General features: G+C 54.8%; 1 long non-coding RNA gene across 1 annotated transcript; it reads right to left on the bottom strand.

The window, feature by feature from the left end:
- Positions 1-288: 288 nt before the first annotated feature.
- LOC306643037 lies at positions 289-15,854 on the bottom strand. The gene is made up of 3 exons (XR_013758805.1): positions 14,912-15,854; positions 2,083-2,466; positions 289-1,908 (listed from the first exon to the last, which is right to left on the bottom strand). It is a non-coding gene; the product is annotated as an uncharacterized lncRNA (long non-coding RNA).
- Positions 15,855-17,019: the final 1,165 nt, after the last annotated feature.

The following is a 17,019-nucleotide window of genomic DNA, read 5'->3' as shown; positions in this document are numbered from 1 at the left end:
GTCAAGCATGAGATAAGGAATTCGTTTTGACACTGTAAACTAGGGGTCCATCAATATCCGTGGCTACTCCTCGTACCCACTTTGGAATGCATGATGATGAGTTCCACATTTCTGACAGCCGGCCAGTGTGGGGATCCAGGGTGGTGGTGATAAGAGTCCCCCAGTCTCCACAACTGCTCATGGAGCTGCAGATCAACCCAGGAAAGCACAGCCCCCACGTGCAGTGGCCCGTGAAAAGTGATCGACCACCCTCCTGGTCCAGCCCTGTCAGCTACCCGAGCAGGCTGTGGAAGCCTAGCCTGTAGTCAGTCCTGATGGGAAGGAGAGAAGCTCCAGGCAGAGAAGCAGGACCCATGGCCACCTGCTCCTCCAAGCTCCCCCGCCCCATCCGCTGTCTCCTCACCGACCTCAGCCCCCTCTGTGGAGCTATTTCAAGGGCAAAAGGCAGGCCCCCTGGACATCAGCTGCTGGCCTTACCCCTGCCTTCAAGCCACGCCCACTCTGAGTCCCGAGCCCCGAGCCCCGGCGCACTCCGGTTGCCACAGCAACCACTGGGAAGGGCAAGGCAGCCAGTCACTAGTCCTCTAGTCCACTGGTCCTCAAGATACTCAAGCTTAGGGCTATTTTATTTTATTTTTGCAGTGCTGAGATCAAAGCCAGGGCCTTGCGCACGTTAGGAAAGTACTCTCTTCTGAACCTCACTGCTTTGTGTATCACACTGACAGATGAAGGATGTTCTGACTTCCCATTCGGCAGAGGTCTGAAGAAGTAAAAAGGGTCGCTCATCATGCACGGAGAGGCCCCTCGGTGTCTGTCGCCATCGTAACCATGGGGACGCAGACACGGAAAGGCTAGGCGATAGGCCAGAGGGCACCGGCAAGGTCAACGGTGAAATCAAACTTAAGAGTGAGCATTTCAGCGTCATTAGTCACCGTCCCAAGTGAGCCTCCAGAGCAGCCATTAGATCTTGTGACTTCCACATTCAACGTGCATTTCAATCATCAGCAATCAAGAAGGTCAACTGAGGAACATCACAGGATTAATCCGTGCTGCTGGGCTGTCGGACATAGACACACAGGTAAGTCTTCCAAGGTCCATAGCACCTTGGGCCATCCCCTCAGCCACGCCTGGGGCTCTCCTTGCCTCTCACTGAGGCCCCATCAGTGCTGAGCCACAGCCTGAGGCCAGCCTGAGGCAGGAAGTAACCACAGAGCTCCTGGACCCCACCTGCCCTGCACACCGACGATTCCTCCAGTGACCGGCATCTGTGCGTGAACCCCTTTAGCTGATGCTGAGGAAGCCCCTTCACCCCTGCAAGGGAGCCTCTGCAAGGCAGGGGAGAGCTCAGCAGACGGGAAAGCAGACCCGCACCACTGGTGCGGCGATTCGGCAAAACGCTGGAGCACTGGACAGGAGTCTCCGACGGGTCAGAAAGGGAAACCCGTGCAGAACGCACCTGAGGCTTCCGTGAGGGGAATAAGCCCACGGGGTCCAGGCGGTGCCCAGGGACGTGGAGAGCACTCTGGGGGAAGCTTCTTCCACGAAGGCCAGACCAGGAGCTCACAGGGTCCAACACCGGGCCATCCATCACCAACCCTGGCCCACAGTGCAAACAAGCCCCTGCGGTCCCCAACGCTGGTGGCAGGAGCTGCAGGGCAGGGCACAGTCCACACCACACAGGAGCCAGTGGTGTCCAGGCTGCTCAGATCAAAGATCGGTACGGAGCAGAAGGAAGTTTTGAATTTGACCGGATCTTCCTGGACACATTATAAACAGGAATGGTGTGTTTCTTCAAGGCCACAGGGTTGTGCTCACGGGGGCAGATTTTTCAGGGCTGCCTTCAAGAAAACCCACCAGGATGAAAACTAGCCCTCAGAGCAGTAATCCACCAGGCCTGCAGCGAGAGTTCTGATACAAAGAGAGAGAGGGCAGGCAGATTAAAGTAAGCAAACGAATTCCTTGACACAGCCCTTATGAGTTTTGACACTTTGATGGGAAGAATCTGTTACAGTGCTTAAAGTTCCAAGCCTCGTCCCGCAGGGTATGGGGCAAAGGGGCAAAGGGTTCAAAGTGAATAATTACCTGTTATTGATGTATTATATTTAAAAACCCTGGCTCAGGATTAAAGACACTCTCAAGGCTGTTAACAGCCTGCAGTAAACAAGTCATGGATCAGAGAGGAGGGAGAGAAAAGAATTTCAGGAGGATTTCCTCCACCCTTCTGGAGCCTTCTGTAGGTAAGGCTGAACAGGCAGAGTCGCTTCTCCCAGAAGAACATATGTTGAGACCCGGAAAACATCACTGGTACCCATGGGACTTTGTGTCAGTCCCGAGAGTCTCCCCTGGGAGTGTTAGGGTCTTTATTAATCATCACAGTCTTGGCACCACAGAAGAACTGGCAGCCAGCAGGATGCATGTTGAATTCTGTTCGTTCACTGAGCCTCATTCCTTTTTTGTTTATAGTTTCTATGGGGAAAAAAATGATTTTGCTAGTTAAGTAACCGGTGGCTCACAGACCCAGGGCCTCTTCCTTGGGGACAAGCCTAGAGAAGGGACATTTTCATCAGCAAGAACCCCAGAAGCAGTCAGGAGAGTCTCCCTGGAGGATGGACCTGGGAATGGATGACCCCCTTGTTCCCCTTCTGCGGTATCTTATTCTGTGATCTCTCAGCTGAGGACCATTATTCTAATGAAAAACACTTCCAGGAAATCAATCCAAGACAGATTTAATTTGATGTGGAAAAGAATTTCAAACGCACATTATGTCCTTCGGAAATTATGATCCGCTTCAGCCTTCAAGCACCCAGATCTGAAGATGCCAGGGCTTTGAAGGACACGGGGGGGGGGGCACTCTTTTGGTTTTGCTTTTTTGTGTCTTTTAAGGAAAAATGAAGAAGAAAAAGAAGAACCGTCCTTCCCTGGGGGTAGGTTCTGATCAGCATCCATATGAGGCGCTGATGGGCAGCCGTCCGTGCGCGCCCCCTGGAGGTCGCTGGGCTCTGACCCAGCTCGGAGCGCTGAAGGTGCCTGGCGCTCAGGCCGGCTCCAGGTCCTGCTGTCCCCATGGAGCAGGGAGGGTGCCCGGTGCTCAGATAGGCTTCCCATCCCCATGTCCTCACAGAGGACCAAGGGTGCCTGGCGCTCAGGCTGGCTCCCCGGTCCTGCCATCCCCACCCCTCCCCTGAGCTTGGCGCTGAGAATCACGTCCTCCTGGCCTTTCCAAGTCCATGCCAGCCTCCAGGCCTGAACAGTGCAGGGCCTCCAGAAACCAGTGACCCAGCCCATGGCCAGACCTGCTCTCTGGCCCCTCCACCCCAGAACGGGACAAAACGCTAGATTTGCAGAACAGAAAGAGACCTAGCAGACTCTGCACATGAATTCTGGAATTCTAAACCGAAAAGAGGTGTGTGCCTTGCCAGGCCTCTGCTCTCCTGGCTCCTCAGGAGGATCCCGCCCCTTCTGTGGGTCTTGCTCTGTGCTGGCCCCAGGGCTACACCTGGGCCTGGCTCCTGGCCAAGAACTCTGCAAATACCCTAAGAACTACTGTGGTAGACGTTTCTTCCATTTGTATCTTTACTTTGGGGACGTGCACATTCTGAGTCCGCAGTTGGGTGGCATTCATTACATTCACAGGGTTGTGCAACCAGCATCCAGTTCCAAAACTTTTCACCACCTCAAACAGAAATTCAGGAACCATTAAGAAATAAGTCCCCACCCTGCTCTCCCGCCTCCTGGCAACCTCTGATCTACTGTGACTCAGTCGATCTGCCTACTCTAGCTATTTCCTATAAGTGAAATCACACACCCTTTGTCCCTCTGTGGCGAGCTGTTTCACCCAGCGCAACATTTTAAGGTCTGTCCACGTGGACAAATCATGGGGTTTCTGTTCCTGTGTGACAGAACGCTGTCCCGTGTGTGCACATCAGGTTCTGTTTCTGCATTCATCCGTTGGTGGCTCTTGGGTTGCTTCCCTCCTTCAGCATCAGGACTCCAGCTGCTGTGAGCATTGGCGAGCACTCGGGGTTCAAGCCCTGGCCCCAGGGGTTGAGGATAGACCTGGGCGTGGGGCTGCTGGGTCCTTCCCTTTACTTGCACTTAATGGATGGATGAATGAGTGTTGCCCGCAGAGACGACGCTGGGGCCAAGGTGTCAAGGCGTCCAGCCTATGCAGCTCTGAGCCTCCTAAAGCCATTTGGAATGGTGGCACTGGGGGACCCAGCGATGAGGCCACCAGGTGGACACTGGAATGTGCCAGATCTAAGCCTGAGCAACTCCCAGGCACAGGCCAACATGCACACTTTTCTCTCCTTGACACTAGGGACGCCCTCTGGAATGGTCACTTCTCTTCCTTCCGCTCAGGAGAGACCTCAAGCCAGGAAAAAGCATTCTGAACATTCTAATGCATAAGACCCAACTTCAGAGCTTCAATGGTGTCACCCCTGTGACCTGCGTCCCAGCAACAGTGACAGAAGGACCTAGAGATGGAAGGGAAATCAGAGAAGTGACCTGCAGCATCTGTTCATGGATGGACCCCGCAGGGTCACAGCTGACCCTGGTGACATCTGCCACCAGCCAGCACAGAAAACAAGGGAGAGGAGTGGACACGGCATAGGTGACGACTTTGTTATGGTTGGGACAAGAGGTGCCCCCAAAGTTGACGTGTGAGACATGCAAGAAGGTCAAAGGAGAAATGACGGAGTTGTGAGCATCTTAGCCAACCCTTAATTAATCCCCTGATGGGATTAACTGGGTGGTAACTGAAGTGGGTGGTGTGGCTAGAGGAGGGGGTCACGGGGGCGTGGCTTTGGGTAGGTATTTGTATCTAGCAAGTGGAGTCTCTGCTTCCTGATCACCATGTGAGCTGCTTCCCTCTGCCACACTCTTCAGCCATGGTGTCCTGCCTCACCTAGAGCCCCGAGGAATGGAGCCCAACTGTCTATGGACTGAGACCTTTGAACCCGTGAACCCCCAAATAAACTTTTCCCCCCCTACAGTTGTCTGGGCAGGTTTTTAAGCTGCAGCAGCAAAAAAGCTGATTAAAACAGACTGGACCTTCACAGAATGAGAGACGGCCTTCAGGGCAGGGGAGAGACAGCACCCGGGCTCAGAGAAAGGCCTTGAGAGAAAGATGTGGGAAGCGTCCTGCACAGGATGAGAGGGCCCAGCAAAGTTCAGCTTCACGGAGTGCAGGGAGGACTGGGACCGGAATTCTAAAGAATTCCAACATGTAAGAGAAAAGTCACTTGAGTCAGAAGGGCCTGCAGACCTTCAAGTGGTCAAGGGATGCACTCAAGGATCAGAGGCCAGGTACAGTGGCCACACCTCTGATCCTAGAGGTTGTGGAGGCTGAGGCAGGAGGATCTCCAGTTCCCAGTCAGCCTCAGCAACTCAGAGAGACCCTAAGGAACTTGGCAAGGCCCTGTCTCTAAATAAATTTTTAAAAGGGTTAGGGATGTGGTTCTAACCCTGGATTCAATCCCCAGTACCAAAGAAAGAAAAGAAAGGATCAGAGGATCTGATGCCACCAAGACCTGGCAGGAGCTCAGAGCTCTGCTGGACTTCAACCACTGGGTCACTGGTCTTATGGACTCTCCAGGGAAGCAGCGGGCAGGGCACCCTTGATCCACCAGGGAAACTGACAAAGTCAATTAGGCGTGGCCTCTGCCTTGGGTGACAGATGGGGCACATGCACACACCTGGCAACTGATGAGCAGGCGAGGAGCCCAGAGCTCTGTGGCAGGAGCAGGGGGCGCCGTCTGCCCTGTAGGGCTCAGGTCGGGCTGAGAGCAGAGGCAGCTGTCATGGCTGAGGAGTCAACTCATCTTATCACGCAGGGTGGGGTTGCCCACGCTCCAGGAATTCTGCACATCAGACCATGGAATGACAAGAGGGCCACCACCAGGTTCCCAGGCTTGAGGACCGTGTCACCTGGGCGGGGCTCTTCTCAGCCAGCGCACAGGACCACGACCTCTCTGCCATGGGGTGCTTCAGAATACGGATGAGCTCACACCGGAGGACACAGTGCTGTGGAGACCCAGGCCTGTCTGCACGGTGGGCTCTGGCCCGGAGAGGCCAAGCTCAGATGCTGCGACCAAGGAGTGGAATGGACGCCCCGCAGGCCTAGACTGCAGAGAAATGAGTGGGAGGGAAAGGAGCTGAGAGCCAGACCAGACCCTCCACCGGCATCCTCCTCGGCCCAAGGAGGCCTGTCTGTGACTTCCCTGCTGCTGCTGGGAACGCAGGAGCCGCCACAGTCCGAAGGGGTGGCGCCGGGAACATGGGGGCCCAGACCTACCCCTCGGTCCAGTCATGCCCTCTGCTCCTCCAAAACTCCGTTTTCACCCACCACTGGGGAGCTCCAAACTATTCCCTGAGGGTCTACGTTTCAGAGTTTGCAGACTTGGGGCTGGCCTCCAGCCCTCTCTGGATTCTGGCCTTGTCTTGCTTCCACGCTGCCCGCCCAGCCTGGACCTGCCCAGTGCCCAGCCACAGGGCTCCTCCCCCAGGGCCTTCCTGTCCCCTGCCGAGACCTCGCCCCTGCATTCCTGCACACTGCCCAGGGGGTGGTGACAGCTGATCACAGGCGCACCTGAAATCTGAGTCGTAAATAATAAATTTTAAATTTTTAAATTAAATTCTGCAATAAATTTTAAATTTCTTGAAGGTATAGAATCAGATTCCTTTGTGCTTCCCACAAGGTACAGAGTATTGCACTCCACAGAGGGACTGGAAAATAAATAAATGAATGAGTACAACAGTGAATGAATAAAATAAAACAAAATCCAAAATTGCAATGATTCTTGGGAAAATAGGGATGTTTATTGAAATGCTCTTAACCTGCACTTGAACTGCCTTAGGCCATCATGAAATACAGGACTGTTTTCTTTTTTTTCTTTTTTTTTTTTCCTGTGGTGCCGGGGAAGGAAATCAGGGCCCCATCCTGCTGGGCAGGTGCCCACCGCTGAGCTACACCCAGGTCCCTAGAATGCGTGCGTTCTTATTCGAGATGTAACTGGAACCCAGAGGAAGGAGGGGCCGCAGATCAGTCAGCATGGGACCCAGCAAGGCCCCTGTGAGAAGCTCGCCTCCCTGCTGGCCTCACCCTGGCAGGTGGCCCTATGCGTCAGGCGGCACACCCGCTGGGTCTCCCGGTAGGTCCAGAGGCAGTGGGCTCCGACTAAAGTCAGGGACAGAGCCAGCAGCTGTGAGGCATGTCGACTGCACTGGACAGGAAGAACGCCTGGTCCAACAGGAAGCGTGGTGGCACTAGACACTCAGGGGCACCAAGGACACCGCTCTGATGGGGTGTGCTGTGCCCTGCCCCACCGAGCCGCGGTGCCGTGACGGAGGTGTGGCTGACCCCGGTTTCCTGAAGAGGACACTGAGGCACTGGAGTCCAGTGACCTGCTCTGGCCCACCAGTTCTCACCCAGGAGAGCCGAGACCCAGAACTTGGGCTGAAGAAGGTTCACGGCTAACATAACGACCTAACATCGAGGCTGCTTCAAAACAACCAATAGTAATTTCTGCCGTGAATCATTTCTTAACGGGAAAACGGACACCATCCCTGCCACCACCCAGCCACGTCACAGTATGGCGCCTGGGAGGGTGAGCACACGGTCGCCTGGCATTCCTGAAGCCAGGTGACTAGCTAGCTATAGCATACTGCTACTTCTGAAAAAGATTAAATGGAAGTTCAGATGAAAGCTAACCAAGTGCCAGGCACTATCCAAGCGCTTCCATGTCGTCCAATATTCACCAACCTAGAGAGGGGATTTCACCCCAATGCACAGCTTAGGGAGACCCAGGGAGTTGAAGCAACCTGCCTAAGGTCACCCAGTCGGAGACTGACGGGGCGAGGATTTGAACTCCTGCTCTTACCCCTGCCCCACATGACAGGGGTTAGTAGGCGCTGTATCTGTTCTCTTTATCAGGAACTGGGACCCTCACTCTCAATTTGCTTGGGATCCCTGGGGACTATAGGACAACTCCCTCCTCTCTGGTCCCTCCAGCATCCTCTCTCAGCCATCATAGCAGGGGAGGAGGCTGGACCCTTGCCCTCTAAAAGCCCAGACGCAGCCCCTGCAGATGAAGCAACTTGCTTCAAGTTTTGTTGCATCCCCCCGGAACATCCTTATGGACTGCTGGTGTCCGTCACACCCTCCAGACCCAGCTGTGTCTGACAAGGCATGAGGTCCATGGTCAGCGACATCAGCACAGCCAGCTCTCGCCACAGCAAGTGCTGCCCTCTCCTTAGTGGGACCTCATGCTCACAGGTCTTCCTGCTCACACAGAGGGAGGCGTTTTAAATGACTCACACCTATGAAAACAATTTCCCTTCCTGCATTAGATTGTCTGATTCAGAGAACCAGGATTGACAGTGCTTTCTTTTTTATTAGAGCATCATAGTTACACACAGTAGTTGGGTCCAATGGACAATCATACACGTGTGGACTGTGATTTCAGCCTGGCCCCTCCTCCCTCCCGTTCTCCTTCCTCTACTGGTCTTCCTTCCACTCATGTATTGATTTTTTTGATTGGTGATTTCCACTTATACATAAAGGTGGAATTCCCCGTGGTATGTATATGTGCACACAGCGTGGCTTTGTTGAATCCATTCTGCATCCCCTCCCCTTTCCCGCCCCTCCCCCCTCCCTCCTCCCTCCCTCCCTGTCTCCTTCTACTCCACTGATCTCGCCTCTAACCCTATCATGTCCTCTCCCCCTTCACCCCTTATTTTGCTCTAGTTTCTAAATATGAGCGAAAACATTGACCTTGGACTGTGTCTGGTTTATTTCACTTAGCATGATGTTCTCCAGCTCCATCCATTTACCAGCCAATGCCATAAGTTCATTCTTTTTATGGCTGAGTAAAACTCCATTGTGTATATACACCATGTCCCCTTAGTCCACTCCTCTATCCACGGGCATCTGGGCAGGTTCCACAATTCTGGTGAGTTGTGCAGCGACAAACGTTGGAAGGCCTGTCTCCCTGTATGTGCTGATTAGTTCTTTTGGATACATACCAAGCAGGGGAGAGCTGGGTCTTCTGTGGTTCCATTCCCAGTTTTTTGAGGAATCTCCACACTGCTTTCCAGAGTGGTTGCAGTAATTTGCAGTCCCAGTGACAATGTGAGTGCACCTTTTCCCCACGTCCTCTCCAGCATTTATTATTATTTGTATCCTTGATGATTGCCATTCTGATTGGAGTGAGATGAAATCTTAGTGTAGCTTTGATCTGCATTTCCCTGATTGCTAGAGATGTTGAACATTCTTTCATTTATTTGTTGGCCATTCGTGTTTCTTCTTCTGAGAAATGTCTGTTTCGTTCTTTTGCCATTTATCGATTGGGTTATTTGGGGTTTTTTGATATTAAGCCCAAAGCTTGCATTCTTAATGGAGGAGATTTTGCCCCCACAGGAGCCACCATGGATTCTTGGGCAAAAACAAAATAAAATAAATAAAATAAAAGTCAGCACAACTTAGATACTATGCTGGTTTGTGGTCCTCCAGAGTTAGACACTGCTCAACAAAATTGTATTTCAGAGTATTTCGTTCCTCTCACTGGGGAAAATTCAAATTTCATTTCATTTTCCTTCTTCAGGAGGTGAAACGAGTCCATGTTTGAGAAGCACGGGGAGTGAGACTCTTCCGGCATCGAGCCCATGGAGAGGTGGCCATCCCCCCGCATAGCGCCCTCCCGGCGCTGCCCAGAGCCCACAGCTCACCCGCAGCCGCAGTTCCCCACACGTGTTTCCAGATGCGCATATGAGTAAAGATACATAGTGTTCCCAAGGGAAGAACTGGGGACAGCAGAGCAGCCCCGGGGACGCGTGGGGACATGCAGTTGAGCCGTTCCTCTGCCGCACACCCCTCCGCCCTCAGCCCCACCAGGGCACAGTGACCCTGAAGGTGAGCCAGGCACAGCCCGAGCAGTGTCCTCTCGGAGCATCTTTGGGGATCAGGGCACATCTTGGCAAGTGCTACTGCACCCGGCAGGCCGCTGAACCCCCGTCCAGCCGGGGGTGAGGACGCTCTGTCAATGGTCAGCTTCACTTCTTTCTGCATCTGGAATGTTCTCACCTTCAACTCTGCTCCAGTGGAGCCTCAGGAAAAGCTACCCAACAGAGGGTGGGAAAGGCAACGAGTCTCTCCGTGCGTATCTGCTCATGTCGCAAGCCACATACGCAATCACCCTACGGCACCCAGCGTACACCTGCCAGCCCCAGAGCTGAGTGGGCGCTCCCTGCAACCCACACTGCTCGTACAGCGGACGCTACCTTAACAGCGTGGACCTAAATTTAAAACTGCAGAGCAGTGAGATGGCTGATGGGCAGCAGCCCTTTAACAGAGTTCTGGGCTGCAGATCTTCCTTTTCTCCATGCAGCAGGACCATCTCCTCTGTCCAGCACTGTCCACATGCCCCTAACCCATGCTCCTCACTAGTCCCGCCTTCAGAGTCACTGAGTCAAGCCTAGGAACCTGGATACTTGCCAGGATCGGTTTCCAACCGGGAGCCTTGGGGGAGGCACCTAGGCTGTCATGGACACCCCTCCCTTTACCCCTTTGCAGCTGGTGGCTACTTTCTCAGCATAAGCTTTTGCCTTGGGCCTAGCCTGGTACCCACCAGCATCCCTGGCTGACAGGACAGACATGTTTCCTTCTAGGAAAAAGAAAGTATTCATTGCTTTGCAACCTAACGCTATCTTTATTCTGAAGACTTCACAGGCATTGATTTGATCTCCCTTATTTCAAACTTGCACCCACAGCTGTGAGAAATCCCAACTAGAGCATCGTGCTTTATGTGGCCTTTTCCGTCACGCCTGGAAAGTCAAGTCCAAGATTAAGTTTCCATCTTCAGGACCATTAAATACTTCCATCAGAATTCTTGTTGTGTTTTAGTGCTTTGTTTGAAAAACAGATTTTTTTAACGTGTGCTGTGTGCGAGGGCCAGGGCTTTGAATGATGTTTCTTGCGATCATCCCCCTTAATCAACACCACCAGTCCCCACAGCCTCCCCGGCTTGCTCAGCCATGTGTTGGCAATCAGCACCATCAGGCGCTTCGCCTGGCCGGCATGCGTTTCTGGAGTTTGAATTCAATTTCTGCAACCTTGAGAAGGCACGACAGAGGAAGGAATCTGAATGATCCGTAGAGCCAGATAGCTGTCCCCCACCTGCCTGCCTCGGGACATCTGGCTGCACATGCACCCACGTCGCTCTGGGTTCTGGCCTGGAGGTGTGGGGGGAGGGCTGGGGAGGAAGCAGCTCACTGGCTGAGTACTGCTGCGTGGGACGACCCAGGCACATGCGGCCAGGAGCAGAATGACCCCGGAGGGCCTGGGCTCAGGGCTGCTTTTTAACTGGCCAGGGCTGTAGCTTCACGTCCTCCAACATCTGTGGGAAGACAGGCAGGGCAGCGTCCTGCTGGTCCAAAGAACCCAATGTGTGCCTCACGTGGAAGACAGTCCAGATGCGGGCGTCACCCTGCACCCCTCCAAGACGGGGCTGCCCAGGCACCTGGAAGCTGGAGGCAGAACTTCTGCGGGGAGCTGGCCACTGTGGAACAGAGCACGTCTGTCATTTGGAATCCTTGAGAAGAGGCAACAGTGTCCACAAGAGCATTTTACTGTGAGGCTAAGGGATACATTTTTTGTTATGATTCTATTTCAATAGGCTTATTAAGGAGATGTGAATATTGTGGGAGTGTGTGCACATGTGTGCGTGCGTGTGACCCTGAGCAGGGATTTCAAAACATGCCGTGAATCCTTATTATCTAAGGAACATCCTAGAAATACAGATCTCGGTCCCCACCCTGGACCTGCTGATCAAAGCATGCACTTTAGGAATCCAGGAATCAGTGTTGTACCGCACACTGGCTATACCATCGGAGCACAGTGGCATTTGGGAGCAAAGGGTGGGGACGGCCGAATGCTGATAGCACGAGCGGTCGACCGGGCTGAACTCCAGCGTGCTGGGGGCATGGTTCTCAGCGTTCAGAGTCTGCCTCAGCCCCTCCCAGGGACACGTCGGCGGGTGACAGCATTTCCATCTCAGAGTGGAGAGAACCGAAGCTGCATCGCCAGCCGCGAGCGGTGAAGCCGGGCATCGGGATCCCAGCCGGATGGGGTGGTTCCCGCCTGGCCCGTGTGCGCTGCGTTCCAGCACCTTCGCCTGAGGCTCCCCGGGATGGGGCTGACTGGAGAGGATCATCTGCCTCTGATCCAGGCAGCCCGTTTCACAGACGAGGACACTATCACCTAAGAGATGGAGGCATTCTCCAAAAGCACCAGACTAGACTGTGAACAAGCCAGGCGCACAGTGCTCTGGACACCAATGGTCCCAAAGACGGAACTGAGCTCTGGACGGGGCTTTAGAGACATCCGTGGGAAGTGCCATGTCAGCCCGAGGCTCCAGGCAGTAGTTCCTGCAGCTGTGTGGCCACTTCTGAAGTGAGGTCTAGCAACACGTCATTAAAAAGTCCCCGCTGCCCTGTAGAGATACTCGAATTAAATGGGCATTAGTTGTTAGGAATCTCTGGGCGGAGGCTGCAGCTCAGGGCTGGGGAGCCGGCCTAGGTGCATGAGACCCTGAGTGGACCTAGCGCCTACGAAGCCCTCTAGACCTGAGCCCTTCTAGAAGCCCACAGGTACCCGAGGGCACCCTGAGTGGGTCTTGGACAGTTTTCATTCTTCGGTTTTCCATTTTTTTACTCCAGATAAGAAATATTTCCAGATTCCTCTGTCTGCTTCTACTCTCCGACTCCATGAACAGAGTCAGGAAGTCAAAAGTCAGAAAAGATCAATTGGTGGATGCAGGGGACCCCGACGTGGGTTCCAGCATTTCTTCTGGGGCCCAGCTTACACGATGATTCCTGCTGTGTTCTTGGTGTCTGCGGTGAATCTATCTGCCTTCCAGCCAAAGTGAGCGAGGAGCTGGTCATGGAGACTGAGGCTTGGCAGTCAAGCCCTCTGCGGACGCAGGCTCCAGGCGGCCTGTGGGTGCACTAGGAAAGGCAGGAAACGGGCCGGTGGCCCCTGTGCCCCTGTTGGAAGGCCCTGACCTGCTGTCCTCAGGGATGGCTGAGTTCCCGCCAGCCTCCTGTCGGCCACAGAAATGAGCTGAAAGGACTGGAGGGAAGTAGGGACACAGGACCCAGAGAAGGGCCACTGACTGGACTTCGACACCCCGCACCGGCAGACAGGTCAGCCTGCCTGGCTGCTGGGGAGCCGGGCACAAGCCTCCGCCAAGGTGGAACGGAAAGAAGAGCCACTGCGGAAGTGCAGAAGTGGTGGCCCTCCCGCCGCCAGGAAGGGGCGTGGGCAAGCGGGGACAGGTGGGCTCTGTGGCAACTCTACCACCAATTCTCGGGGGATCGGAGACCAAGCTGGAAACTACGGGTGCCCAATGGCTCCCACACGCCTGCTATGGACGGTCCTCTCCAGAACTCATGCTGAAACCAGCCACGGTGGCAGCACTGGAGGTGGGGCCTCGTGGGAGGGCAGGAGTCCTGGGTGGAGCCACGTGGAGGAATGTGCAGTGTCCAGGAGCCCAGCCGCTTCTCTCCTCCACCCTGCCCGCTGGCCCCTCTGCTTCCCGCCATGAGTTGAAGTAGCACAAGGTGATACTAGAAGTCGATCAGACGCCATGCCCTTGGACTTCCCAGCCTCCAGGCCCATGAGCCAAAAAAACCTCATTCCCTTGTAAATGTCCAGGCTCAGGTGTTCTGTTACAGCAACGGAACATGGACCAGGGCAATATCCAGCCACAACCAACTTCGAAGAATAACGGCTGCTGTTCTCCTTCCACCTGCCCTTGGTCAATGCATGCAGACCTGTGCCAGGATTCTGGGAAACAGCGCCAGCCCAGAAAAGTGACCCATACACACCTTCATCAACCACTTCTAATTTGCAAATGAAGACAGAGGTGCGACTCTCACACAGCCACACGCAGAAGCTCTCACCAAGCAGCACACGCCCCCGTTACTTCACCTACCTTTGGGCATCCATATCACGTAAAGCCATTTGTGAACCAAACCAGAAGCTTCCCCCTCTGCTGAAGCTGGCCCTGGAGGGTTCCCAAGGAAGCCGGGTGGAGGTTGGGAGTAAAGGTGCCCGACACAGGCAGGAGCTATGAGACCTGAACGGCAGGCCTGCAGAACTTACCAGTGCTTTGGGGATCTGCACCGACTCAGACGCTCCCCAACTTAGGAGAAGCCCCTGCAAAGTCCAAGGTACCGTAAGCCAGAGTGTCTGATACTCCTAACCTGCTGAACATCACAGGGCAGCCTCAGGGACACTCACTGCAGGGCAGTGTCATCTCCCCTCAAGGCTGCACAGCACACCTGGAGCTGCAGCCCACTGCCGCTGTCCACTGGGGGCAAGGGTTCTGGACTGCGTGCTGCTAACCCCAGAAAAGCTCAGAATTCAAAGTCAGTTTTCTACCGAGTGCCATTCTCTCACCCCAGGGTCAGTCAGACGGCCGAGCTGACCACCAGAAGTCAGCCCGTCTGCACTTCCGCCTGATGAGGGAGGCCTGCCATGCACACCTGCGCCTGGCTCCAGCTCCTGGGGCTGGTTCAGTGGCATGCTGGCCCATGCGAGCCAGAAGCTGTTTCTCTGAAGGAGAAAAGCTGCTGCACCGCACACCTGGGCCTGCTCGCACCTCGCCCGGGAGCCCACCTGTCAGAGGCACATGGAGCGCCTCAAGCCCGCGCGTCCCAGGGCCACGGTGGCAGCGGATCACACAGTGCTCTGCATGGGGCCTTTCCGTCCTAGGACACGCACCCCGCCGGCCGTCTCTGATCACCCACAAATGCTCACAGTGACCACCAAAGGACACTGTATTCCCTGGGTCCTGAAAGGTCGTTATTCTTGGAGTTTCTTTTGCAGAAGGTGCTAGATGGAGAAACTCACCTTTGACCTTGGAAGGAACATTGTAACAAGCTTCGGGCCAACGGAGCCTGGAAAATTTCACTGAGAGGACAGGCTCCCGAGTGTGGTGGGATTTGTTTCCGCCCATATTCCGTGTGTCTCCGCAGCGTGTCTCATGAGCAGCCTCAGCTCACTTCCTGCTCACCAGCTCCAACCAACGTGATGCCGGAGGTAGCCCCGTGCAGGTAGGACGGCCTCCGTGTGTCAGACCGACAGAGACGGAGGTGTCACCTGCCCAGAGCTCAGCAAAGGGGCGCTGCTGGCCCTGCCAGACTGCTGGGCAGCTTTGCTGATCACAGCAGAGTTAACACCTGCAGCTTCACAGCTGTGTGCCACATGGTGGGTGACGTGCAGAGAATGCCCAACTAGATGGCCACTGGGGTTGGTGTCGCCACTGACCAAGTTACTAGGGGCCCCTGTTGGTTCCTAAAGTCCATCTGCCTCCTGCACAGGTCAGAGAGGAGAGTTAAGCAGAGGCGTGGTGAGGAGTCACTGACCGGATTTCAAGTGCTCCGCAGTGGCACTAATCTCTGCAATCCCTCCAGAGATGCCATGTTTCTTCTGGTGTGCTCCTCTGAGGAGGTACAGGCATTTCTAGAATATTCCATTTGGCCATTCCACCATAATAGCCCTTGGGTCATTCCACGGGTCAGGGAAACGATGGGATTCTGCCAGTTGCCAAGTGTAATCTATTCCACTTTTGGATTCTAAAGCTGGGGCGTGAGCACAGGATGAATTCAGACACGCCCTGGCCCCCCGTGGAATGGACCTGAGTCAAATCTGCAGGGGTCACCTGGTTCCCACAATCCCCTAGTCTGGATCGTGGGCCACAGCAGCATCTCAGGTCCCTTGGAGGTGATGTCCATCCAGAGCTGGTGCCCAGTGATCCCTCAAGAGTCTCATGCTGTCCCCTCCGCAGTGCATGGTCATCTGAAAAGTGGCCAGAGTGCCTGTGAGAAGGTGGGAGTGGCAGATTGACGGCAAATCCCTCCCCACTCTGCCTGGGCTTGCGTGAGAGACCGAGTGTGGCGGCTGCCCTCTGAGAGCCTCCGCCAGCCCCCGGGCACCTCCCTGGAGCAGCCCCTGCTCCAGTGTGGGTCTTCCCACAGAGGCTGTGTCTCGGTCCCCAGGGTGATGCTGTGGCCTTCAGGGCTGGGCCGACTGGGAGGTCTCAGGTCACTGGGAGCGAGGGTGTCCTCAAAGGGACCCCGCTCCTTTCTCTTCTGTGCCTCAGCTGTGAGGGGGCAGTTTTGCTCCACCACACGCTCTGGCCAAGATGCCCTGCTGTAGCCCAAGAGCCAGAGGCCAGCAGCCTGGACCCTCCAAACCTGCGCCAAGACACCATCTCTTTACATCCAACACTGTGGTGTGGATCTTTAACGTGCTGAAGGGGGATATGGGGACCTCAGCCAGCTCCTCCGCCTCCTCTTCCTCCTCCTCCTCTTCCTCCTTTACCTCCTCCCCCTCCCCCTCCTTCTCATCCTCCTCCTCCTCATCTCCTCCTCCCCCTCCTTCTCTTCCTCCTTTTCCTCCTCACCCTCCTCCCCCTCCTCCCCCTCCTCCTCCTCCCCCTCCTCCTCATCCTCCTCCTCCTCTTCTTCTCCCCTCCCTCCTCCTCTTCTTCTCCCCTCCCTCCTCCTCTTCTTCTCCTCCTCCTCCTCCTCTCCCTCCTCCTCCTCCCCCTCCTCCTCATCCTCCTCCTCCTCTTCTTCTCCCCTCCCTCCTCCTCTTCTTCTCCTCCTCCTCCTCCTCTTTCTCTTCTTCTCCTCCTCCTCCTCTTCATCCTTCTCCTCCTCTCTCTCTCTCTTCTTCCTAGCCACCATGAAGAGCCACATGCTTCTGCCAAGACACACTGCCTTGCCACAGGCAAATAGGCAACAGGTCAACCAAATACAACCACAGACTAAAACCTCCAAAACTGTGAACCAAAATACACCTTTCCTCTTATTAGGTTGCTTTATCTCAGGTATTTTGTTACAGTTAAGGACAGTGACTAACACAATCGGTTGTCTCAAGTGTTGGCTATAATGAGGGAAAACTGACCAATAGCCCCTGCAGGGTCTCCTCCCAGAGAGGAGGGATGCCTAAGT

Source organism: Sciurus vulgaris, assembly GCF_902686455.1.
Source record: "Sciurus vulgaris genome assembly, chromosome: 13".
In the NCBI taxonomy this organism is placed as follows: Eukaryota; Metazoa; Chordata; class Mammalia; order Rodentia; family Sciuridae; genus Sciurus; species Sciurus vulgaris.
This window is presented reverse-complemented; position numbering and strand designations above follow the sequence as displayed.